This window comes from Megalopta genalis, unplaced genomic scaffold, assembly GCF_051020955.1.
Source record: "Megalopta genalis isolate 19385.01 unplaced genomic scaffold, iyMegGena1_principal scaffold0189, whole genome shotgun sequence".
Taxonomy (NCBI): domain Eukaryota; kingdom Metazoa; phylum Arthropoda; class Insecta; order Hymenoptera; family Halictidae; genus Megalopta; species Megalopta genalis.
The window spans coordinates 93,057-104,688 of NW_027476258.1; positions in this window are offsets into that span (position 1 = coordinate 93,057).

Sequence of the window (11,632 nt, forward strand, 5' to 3'; positions counted from 1 at the left end):
TTTGAAGCAAAATCATGAGTTTCGCATGGATTCGAAGCTAACTCGTTTGTTTGGCCTGCATTTGAAGCTACATCATGTATATCAGAATTATTTAAATCTAAACTATTTGTTTCGCATGGATTCGAAGATAACTCGTTTGTTTCACATGTCGTTGAAGCTAAATCATGTATATCACATGTATTTGAAGCTAAACCACTTGATTCGCATGGATTTGACGCTGAGCCATCTACTTCGCATTGATTTGCAGCTGAATCATGTGTTTCGCATAGACTTGAAGCTTATTCGATTGTTTCGCATGCAGCTGAAGCTGTGTCACCTATATCCCAAGTGTTTGAAGCTCAATCATTCGTTTCGCATGGTTTTGAAGCTAAACCTTCTACATCGTATTAATTCGAAGCTAAATCAAGTGATTCACTTGGATTTGAAGCTAACTCGTTAGTTTCGCCTGCATTTGAAGCTATATAACTTATATCTCAAGTATCTGAATCTAAATCATTTGTTTCGCATGGATTTGAAGCTAAGCCTTCTACTTCGTATTGATTTCAAGCTAAATCATGTGTTTCGCTTGGATTTGAAGCTAAACCTTCTGCATCGCATTGATTTGAAGCTAAATCATGTGTTTTGCATGGATTTGATGCTAACTCGTTTGTTTCCCCTGCATTTAAAGCTATATCACTTATATCGCAAGTATCTGAATCTAAATCATTTGTTTCGCATGAATTTGAAGCTAAGCCTTCTACTTCGTATAGATTTGAAGTTAAATCATGTGTTTCGCTTGGATTTGAAGCTAAACCTTCTTCATCGCATTGATTTGAAGCTAAATCATGTGTTTTGCATGGATTTGATGCTAACTCGTTTGTTTCCCCTGCATTTGAAGCTATATCACTTATATCGCAAGTATCTGAATCTAAATCATTTGTTTCGCATGTATTTGAAGCTAAACCTTCTACAACGCATTGATTTCAAGCTAAATCATGTGATTTGCTTGGACTTGAAGCTAACGCGTTTGTTTCGTCTGCATTTGGAGAAATATCACTTATATCTCAAGTGTTTGAAGCTAAATCATTTGTTTCGCATGGATTTGAAGCTAAGCCGTATACTCCGTTTCGATTTGAAGCTAAATGTAATGTATCGCATGGATTTGAAGCTAACTCGTTTGATTCGTCTGCATTTGAAGCTATATAACTCATATCCCACGTGATTGAAAATAAATCATTGGTTTAGTATGGATTTGAATCTAAACCATCTACATCGCACTGATTTGCAGCTAAATCATGTGTCTCGCATGGATTTGAAGCTAACTCGTTTGATTCGTTTGCATTTAAAGCTATATCACTTATATCCGAAGTGTGTGAAGCTCAATCATTTGTTTCGCATGGATTTGAAGCTAAACCTTCTACATCGCAATGATTTGAAGCTAAATCATTTGTTTCGCTTGGATATGAAGCTATCTTGTTTGTTTCGTCTGCATTTGAAGCTATATCACTTATATCGTCATTATCTGAATCTCGATCTTTTGTATCGCTTGGATTTGTAGCTAAACCTTCTAAATCGCATTGATTTGAATCCAAATCATGTGATTCGCATGAATTTGAAGCTAACTCGTTTGTTTCGTCTGCGTTTGAAGCTATATCACTCATATCCCAAGTGTTTGAAGCTAATTCATTTGTGTAGCATGGATTTGAAGCTAAACCTTCTACATAGCATTGATTTGAAGCTAAATCATTTGTTTCGCATGGATTTGAAGCTAAGCCTTCTACTTCGCATTGATTTGAAGCTACATCATGTGATTCGCTTGGATTTAAAGCTAACTCGTTTGTTTCGTCTGCATTAGAGGCTATGTCACTTATATCGCAAGTATCTGAAGGTAAATCATTGGTTTCGCATGGATTTGAAGCTAAACCTTCTACGTCGCATTGATTTGCTGCTAAATCATGTGTTTCGCATGGATTTGAAGCTAATTCGTTCGTTGCGCATGCAGTTGAATCTAAATAACGTATATCACAAGTATTTGTAGCTAAACCATTTCTTTCGCATGGATTTAATGTTAATCCTTCTACTTCGTATTGATTTGAAGCTAAACCATTTGTTTCGCATGGATTCGAAAATCAGCCTTCTACTTCGCATTTATTTGAAGCTGAATCATGTGTTTCGTATGAACTTCAAGCTAACTCGTTTGTTTCAAATGCAGTTGAAGCGAAATCATATATATCACAAGTATTTGATGCTGGACCATTTGTTTCGCATGAATATTAAGCTAAACCATGTTTTTCAAATGAATTTGAAGCAAAATCATGAGTTTCGCATGGATTCGAAGCTAACTCGTTTGTTTGGCCTGCATTTGAAGCTACATCATGTATATCAGAATTATTTAAATCTAAACTAATTGTTTCGCATGGATTCGAAGATAACTCGTTTGTTTCGCATGTCGTTGAAGCTAAATCATGTATATCACATGTATTTGAAGATAAACCACTTGATTCGCATGGAATGGACGCTGAGCCATCTACTTCGCATTGATTTGCAGCTGAATCATGTGTTTCGCATAGACTTGAAGCTTATTCGATTGTTTCGCATGCAGCTGAAGCTGTGTCACCTATATCCCAAGTGTTTGAAGCTCAATCATTCGTTTCGCATGGTTTTGAAGCTAAACCTTCTAAATCGTATTAATTCGAAGCTAAATCAAGTGATTCACTTGGATTTGAAGCTAACTCGTTCGTTTCGTCTGCATTTGAAGCTTTATCACTTATATCGCAAGTATCTGAATCTAAATCATTTGTTTCGCATGAATTTGAAGCTAAGCCTTCTACTTCGTATAGATTTGAAGTTAAATCATGTGTTTCGCTTGGATTTGAAGCTAAACCTTCTGCATCGCATTGATTTGAAGCTAAATCATGTGTTTTGCATGGATTTGATGCTAACTCGTTTGTTTCGCCTGCATTTGAAGCTATATCACTTATATCGCAAGTATCTGAATCTAAATCATTTGTTTCTCATGAATTTGAAGCTAAACCTTCTACAACGCATTGATTTCAAGCTAAATCATGTGATTTGCTTGGATTTGATGCTAACTCGTTTGTTTCGTCTGCATTTGAAGAAATATCAGTTATATCGCAAGTATCTGATGCTAAATCATTTATTTCGCACGGATTTGAATATAAATCATCTACATCGCATGGATTTGCAGCTAAATCATATGTATCGCATGAATTTGAAGCTAACTCGTTTGTTTCGTCTGCGTTTGAAGCTATATCACTCATATCCCAAGTGTTTGAAGCTAATTCATTTGTGTAGCATGGATTTGAAGCTAAACCTTCTACATAGCATTGATTTGAAGCTAAACCATTTGTTTCGCATGGATTCGAAAATCAGCCTTCTACTTCGCATTTATTTGAAGCTGAATCATGTGTTTCGTATGAACTTCAAGCTAACTCGTTTGTTTCAAATGCAGTTGAAGCGAAATCATATATATCACAAGTATTTGATGCTGGACCATTTGTTTCGCATGAATATTAAGCTAAACCATGTTTTTCAAATGAATTTGAAGCAAAATCATGAGTTTCGCATGGATTCGAAGCTAACTCGTTTGTTTGGCCTGCATTTGAAGCTACATCATGTATATCAGAATTATTTAAATCTAAACTATTTGTTTCGCATGGATTCGAAGATAACTCGTTTGTTTCACATGTCGTTGAAGCTAAATCATGTATATCACATGTATTTGAAGCTAAACCACTTGATTCGCATGGATTTGACGCTGAGCCATCTACTTCGCATTGATTTGCAGCTGAATCATGTGTTTCGCATAGACTTGAAGCTTATTCGATTGTTTCGCATGCAGCTGAAGCTGTGTCACCTATATCCCAAGTGTTTGAAGCTCAATCATTCGTTTCGCATGGTTTTGAAGCTAAACCTTCTAAATCGTATTAATTCGAAGCTAAATCAAGTGATTCACTTGGATTTGAAGCTAACTCGTTAGTTTCGCCTGCATTTGAAGCTATATAACTTATATCTCAATTATCTGAATCTAAATCATTTGTTTCGCATGGATTTGAAGCTAAGCCTTCTACTTCGTATTGATTTCAAGCTAAATCATGTGTTTCGCTTGGATTTGAAGCTAAACCTTCTGCATCGCATTGATTTGAAGCTAAATCATGTGTTTTGCATGGATTTGATGCTAACTCGTTTGATTCCCCTGCATTTAAAGCTATATCACTTATATCGCAAGTATCTGAATCTAAATCATTTGTTTCGCATGAATTTGAAGCTAAGCCTTCTACTTCGTATAGATTTGAAGTTAAATCATGTGTTTCGCTTGGATTTGAAGCTAAACCTTCTTCATCGCATTGATTTGAAGCTAAATCATGTGTTTTGCATGGATTTGATGCTAACTCGTTTGTTTCCCCTGCATTTGAAGCTATATCACTTATATCGCAAGTATCTGAATCTAAATCATTTGTTTCGCATGTATTTGAAGCTAAACCTTCTACAACGCATTGATTTCAAGCTAAATCATGTGATTTGCTTGGACTTGAAGCTAACGCGTTTGTTTCGTCTGCATTTGGAGAAATATCACTTATATCTCAAGTGTTTGAAGCTAAATCATTTGTTTCGCATGGATTTGAAGCTAAGCCGTATACTCCGTTTCGATTTGAAGCTAAATGTAATGTATCGCATGGATTTGAAGCTAACTCGTTTGATTCGTCTGCATTTGAAGCTATATAACTCATATCCCAAGTGATTGAAAATAAATCATTGGTTTAGTATGGATTTGAATCTAAACCATCTACATCGCACTGATTTGCAGCTAAATCATGTGTCTCGCATGGATTTGAAGCTAACTCGTTTGATTCGTTTGCATTTAAAGCTATATCACTTATATCCGAAGTGTGTGAAGCTCAATCATTTGTTTCGCATGGATTTGAAGCTAAACCTTCTACATCGCAATGATTTGAAGCTAAATCATTTGTTTCGCTTGGATATGAAGCTATCTTGTTTGTTTCGTCTGCATTTGAAGCTATATCACTTATATCGTCATTATCTGAATCTCGATCTTTTGTATCGCTTGGATTTGTAGCTAAACCTTCTAAATCGCATTGATTTGAATCCAAATCATGTGATTCGCATGAATTTGAAGCTAACTCGTTTGTTTCGTCTGCGTTTGAAGCTATATCACTCATATCCCAAGTGTTTGAAGCTAATTCATTTGTGTAGCATGGATTTGAAGCTAAACCTTCTACATAGCATTGATTTGAAGCTAAATCATTTGTTTCGCATGGATTTGAAGCTAAGCCTTCTACTTCGCATTGATTTGAAGCTACATCATGTGATTCGCTTGGATTTAAAGCTAACTCGTTTGTTTCGTCTGCATTAGAGGCTATGTCACTTATATCGCAAGTATCTGAAGGTAAATCATTGGTTTCGCATGGATTTGAAGCTAAACCTTCTACGTCGCATTGATTTGCTGCTAAATCATGTGTTTCGCATGGATTTGAAGCTAATTCGTTCGTTGCGCATGCAGTTGAATCTAAATAACGTATATCACAAGTATTTGTAGCTAAACCATTTCTTTCGCATGGATTTAATGTTAATCCTTCTACTTCGTATTGATTTGAAGCTAAACCATTTGTTTCGCATGGATTCGAAAATCAGCCTTCTACTTCGCATTTATTTGAAGCTGAATCATGTGTTTCGTATGAACTTCAAGCTAACTCGTTTGTTTCAAATGCAGTTGAAGCGAAATCATATATATCACAAGTATTTGATGCTGGACCATTTGTTTCGCATGAATATTAAGCTAAACCATGTTTTTCAAATGAATTTGAAGCAAAATCATGAGTTTCGCATGGATTCGAAGCTAACTCGTTTGTTTGGCCTGCATTTGAAGCTACATCATGTATATCAGAATTATTTAAATCTAAACTAATTGTTTCGCATGGATTCGAAGATAACTCGTTTGTTTCGCATGTCGTTGAAGCTAAATCATGTATATCACATGTATTTGAAGATAAACCACTTGATTCGCATGGAATGGACGCTGAGCCATCTACTTCGCATTGATTTGCAGCTGAATCATGTGTTTCGCATAGACTTGAAGCTTATTCGATTGTGTCGCATGCAGCTGAAGCTGTGTCACCTATATCCCAAGTGTTTGAAGCTCAATCATTCGTTTCGCATGGTTTTGAAGCTAAACCTTCTAAATCGTATTAATTCGAAGCTAAATCAAGTGATTCACTTGGATTTGAAGCTAACTCGTTCGTTTCGTCTGCATTTGAAGCTTTATCACTTATATCGCAAGTATCTGAATCTAAATCATTTGTTTCGCATGAATTTGAAGCTAAGCCTTCTACTTCGTATAGATTTGAAGTTAAATCATGTGTTTCGCTTGGATTTGAAGCTAAACCTTCTGCATCGCATTGATTTGAAGCTAAATCATGTGTTTTGCATGGATTTGATGCTAACTCGTTTGTTTCGCCTGCATTTGAAGCTATATCACTTATATCGCAAGTATCTGAATCTAAATCATTTGTTTCTCATGAATTTGAAGCTAAACCTTCTACAACGCATTGATTTCAAGCTAAATCATGTGATTTGCTTGGATTTGATGCTAACTCGTTTGTTTCGTCTGCATTTGAAGAAATATCAGTTATATCGCAAGTATCTGATGCTAAATCATTTATTTCGCACGGATTTGAATATAAATCATCTACATCGCATGGATTTGCAGCTAAATCATATGTTTCGCATGAATTTGAAGCTAACTCGTTTGTTTCGTCTGCGTTTGAAGCTATATCACTCATATCCCAAGTGTTTGAAGCTAATTCATTTGTGTAGCATGGATTTGAAGCTAAACCTTCTACATAGCATTGATTTGAAGCTAAACCATTTGTTTCGCATGGATTCGAAAATCAGCCTTCTACTTCGCATTTATTTGAAGCTGAATCATGTGTTTCGTATGAACTTCAAGCTAACTCGTTTGTTTCAAATGCAGTTGAAGCGAAATCATATATATCACAAGTATTTGATGCTGGACCATTTGTTTCGCATGAATATTAAGCTAAACCATGTTTTTCAAATGAATTTGAAGCAAAATCATGAGTTTCGCATGGATTCGAAGCTAACTCGTTTGTTTGGCCTGCATTTGAAGCTACATCATGTATATCAGAATTATTTAAATCTAAACTATTTGTTTCGCATGGATTCGAAGATAACTCGTTTGTTTCACATGTCGTTGAAGCTAAATCATGTATATCACATGTATTTGAAGCTAAACCACTTGATTCGCATGGATTTGACGCTGAGCCATCTACTTCGCATTGATTTGCAGCTGAATCATGTGTTTCGCATAGACTTGAAGCTTATTCGATTGTTTCGCATGCAGCTGAAGCTGTGTCACCTATATCCCAAGTGTTTGAAGCTCAATCATTCGTTTCGCATGGTTTTGAAGCTAAACCTTCTAAATCGTATTAATTCGAAGCTAAATCAAGTGATTCACTTGGATTTGAAGCTAACTCGTTAGTTTCGCCTGCATTTGAAGCTATATAACTTATATCTCAATTATCTGAATCTAAATCATTTGTTTCGCATGGATTTGAAGCTAAGCCTTCTACTTCGTATTGATTTCAAGCTAAATCATGTGTTTCGCTTGGATTTGAAGCTAAACCTTCTGCATCGCATTGATTTGAAGCTAAATCATGTGTTTTGCATGGATTTGATGCTAACTCGTTTGATTCCCCTGCATTTAAAGCTATATCACTTATATCGCAAGTATCTGAATCTAAATCATTTGTTTCGCATGAATTTGAAGCTAAGCCTTCTACTTCGTATAGATTTGAAGTTAAATCATGTGTTTCGCTTGGATTTGAAGCTAAACCTTCTTCATCGCATTGATTTGAAGCTAAATCATGTGTTTTGCATGGATTTGATGCTAACTCGTTTGTTTCCCCTGCATTTGAAGCTATATCACTTATATCGCAAGTATCTGAATCTAAATCATTTGTTTCGCATGTATTTGAAGCTAAACCTTCTACAACGCATTGATTTCAAGCTAAATCATGTGATTTGCTTGGACTTGAAGCTAACGCGTTTGTTTCGTCTGCATTTGGAGAAATATCACTTATATCTCAAGTGTTTGAAGCTAAATCATTTGTTTCGCATGGATTTGAAGCTAAGCCGTATACTCCGTTTCGATTTGAAGCTAAATGTAATGTATCGCATGGATTTGAAGCTAACTCGTTTGATTCGTCTGCATTTGAAGCTATATAACTCATATCCCAAGTGATTGAAAATAAATCATTGGTTTAGTATGGATTTGAATCTAAACCATCTACATCGCACTGATTTGCAGCTAAATCATGTGTCTCGCATGGATTTGAAGCTAACTCGTTTGATTCGTTTGCATTTAAAGCTATATCACTTATATCCGAAGTGTGTGAAGCTCAATCATTTGTTTCGCATGGATTTGAAGCTAAACCTTCTACATCGCAATGATTTGAAGCTAAATCATTTGTTTCGCTTGGATATGAAGCTATCTTGTTTGTTTCGTCTGCATTTGAAGCTATATCACTTATATCGTCATTATCTGAATCTCGATCTTTTGTATCGCTTGGATTTGTAGCTAAACCTTCTAAATCGCATTGATTTGAATCCAAATCATGTGATTCGCATGAATTTGAAGCTAACTCGTTTGTTTCGTCTGCGTTTGAAGCTATATCACTCATATCCCAAGTGTTTGAAGCTAATTCATTTGTGTAGCATGGATTTGAAGCTAAACCTTCTACATAGCATTGATTTGAAGCTAAATCATTTGTTTCGCATGGATTTGAAGCTAAGCCTTCTACTTCGTATTGATTTGAAGCTAAACCATTTGTTTCGCATGGATTCGAAAATCAGCCTTCTACTGCGCATTTATTTGAAGCTGAATCATGTGTTTCGTATGAACTTCAAGCTAACTCGTTTGTTTCAAATGCAGTTGAAGCGAAATCATATATATCACAAGTATTTGATGCTGGACCATTTGTTTCGCATGAATATTAAGCTAAACCATGTTTTTCAAATGAATTTGAAGCAAAATCATGAGTTTCGCATGGATTCGAAGCTAACTCGTTTGTTTGGCCTGCATTTGAAGCTACATCATGTATATCAGAATTATTTAAATCTAAACTATTTGTTTCGCATGGATTCGAAGATAACTCGTTTGTTTCGCATGTCGTTGAAGCTAAATCATGTATATCAGATGTATTTGAAGCTCAACCACTTGATTCGCATGGATTTGACGCTGAGCCATCTACTTCGCATTGATTTGCAGCTGAATCATGTGTTTCGCATAGACTTGAAGCTTATTCGATTGTTTCGCATGCAGCTGAAGCTGTGTCACCTATATCCCAAGTGTTTGAAGCTCAATCATTCGTTTCGCATGGTTTTGAAGCTAAGCCTTCTACTTCGTATAGATTTGAAGTTAAATCATGTGTTTCGCTTGGATTTGAAGCTAAACCTTCTGCATCGCATTGATTTGACGCTAAATCATGTGTTTTGCATGGATTTGATGCTAACTCGTTTGTTTCCCCTCCATTTAAAGCTATATCACTTATATCGCAAGTATCTGAATCTAAATCATTTGTTTCTCATGAATTTGAAGCTAAGCCTTCTACTTCGTATAGATTTGAAGTTAAATCATGTGTTTCGCTTGGATTTGAAGCTAAACCTTCTGCATCGCATTGATTTGAAGCTAAATCATGTGTTTTGCATGGATTTGATGCTTACTCGTTTGTTTCCCCTGCATTTGAAGCTATATCACTTATATCGCAAGTATCTGAATCTAAATCATTTGTTTCGCATGTATTTGAAGCTAAACCATCTACATCGCATTGATTTGCATCTAAATCATATGTCTCGCATGGATTTGAAGCTAACTCGTTTGATTCGTTTGCATTTAAAGCTATATCACTTATAACCCAATTGTTCGAAGCTAAATCATTTGTTTCGCATGGATTTCTAGCTAAGCCTTCTACTTCGTATCGTTTTTTGCTAAATGAAATATATTGCATGGATTTTGAAGCAAACTCGTTTGATACGCCTGCATTTAAAGCTATATCACTTATATCCCAAGTGTTTGAAGCTAAATCATTTGTTTCGCATGGATTTGAAGCTAAACATTCTACATCGCATTGATTTGAAGCTAAATCATGTGTTTCGGTTGGATTTGAAGCTAAACCTTCTGCATCGCATTGATTTGACGCTAAATCATGTCTTTTGCATGGATTTGATGCTAACTCGTTTGTTTCCCCTGCATTTGAAGCTACATCAGTTATATCGCAAGTATCTGATGCTAAATCATTTATTTCGCACGGATTTGAATATAAATCATCTACATCGCATGGATTTGCAGCTAAATCATATGTTTCGCATGAATTTGCAGCTAACTCGTTAGTTTCGCCTGCATTTGATGCTATATAACTTATATCTCAAGTATCTGAATCTAGATCATTTGTTTCGCATGGATTTGAAGCTAAGCCTTCTACTTCGTATCGATTTCAAGCTAAATCATGTGTTTCGCACGGATTTGAAACTAAACCTCCTGCATCGCATTGATTTGAAGCTTAATCATGTGTCTTGCATGGATTTGATGCTAACTCGTTTGTTTCCCCTGCATTTGAAGCTATATCACTTATATTGCAAGTATCTGAATCGAAATCATTTGTTTCGCATGAATTTGAAGCTAAGCCTTCTACTTCGTATAGATTTGAAGTTAAATGACATGTATCACATGGATTTTGAAGCTAACTCGTTCGATTCGTCTGCATTTGAAGCTATATCAATTATATCCCAACTGTTTGAAGCTAAATCATTTGTTACGCATTGATTTGAAACTAAATCATGTGATTTGCTTGGATTTGAAGCTAACTCGTTTGTTTCGTCTGCATTTGAAGAAATACCACTTATATCTCAAGTGTTTGAAGCTAAACCATTTGTTTCGCATGGATTTGAAGCTAAGCCTTCTACTTTGTATCGATTTGAAGCTAAATGAAATGTGTCGCATGGATTTGAACTATCTCGTATGATTCGTCTGCATTTAAAGCTATATCACTTATATCCCAAGTGTTTGAAACTAAATCACTTGTTTCGCATGGATTTGAAGCTAAATCTTCTACATCGCATTGATTTGAAGCTAAATCATGTGTTTCGCTTGGATTTGAAGCTAAACCTTCTGCATCGCATTGATTTGACGCTAAATCATGTGTTTTGCGTGGTTTTTATGCTAACTCGCCTGTTTCCTCTGCATTTGAAGCTATATCAGTTATATCGCAAGTATCTGATGCTAAATCATTTATTTCGCACGGATTTGAATATAAATCATCTACATCGCATGGATTTGCAGCTAACTCATGTGTTTCGCATGGATTTGAAGCTAACTCGTTAGTTTCGCCTGCATTTGAAGCTATATAAATTATATCTCAAGTATCTGAATCTAAATCATTTGTTTCGCATGGATTTGAAGCTAAGCCTTCTACTTCTTATCGATTTCAAGCTAAATCATGTGTTTCGCTTGGATTTGAAGCTAAACCTTCTGCATCGCATTGATTTGAAGCTAAATCATGTGTTTTGCATGGATTTGATGCTAACTCGTTTGTTT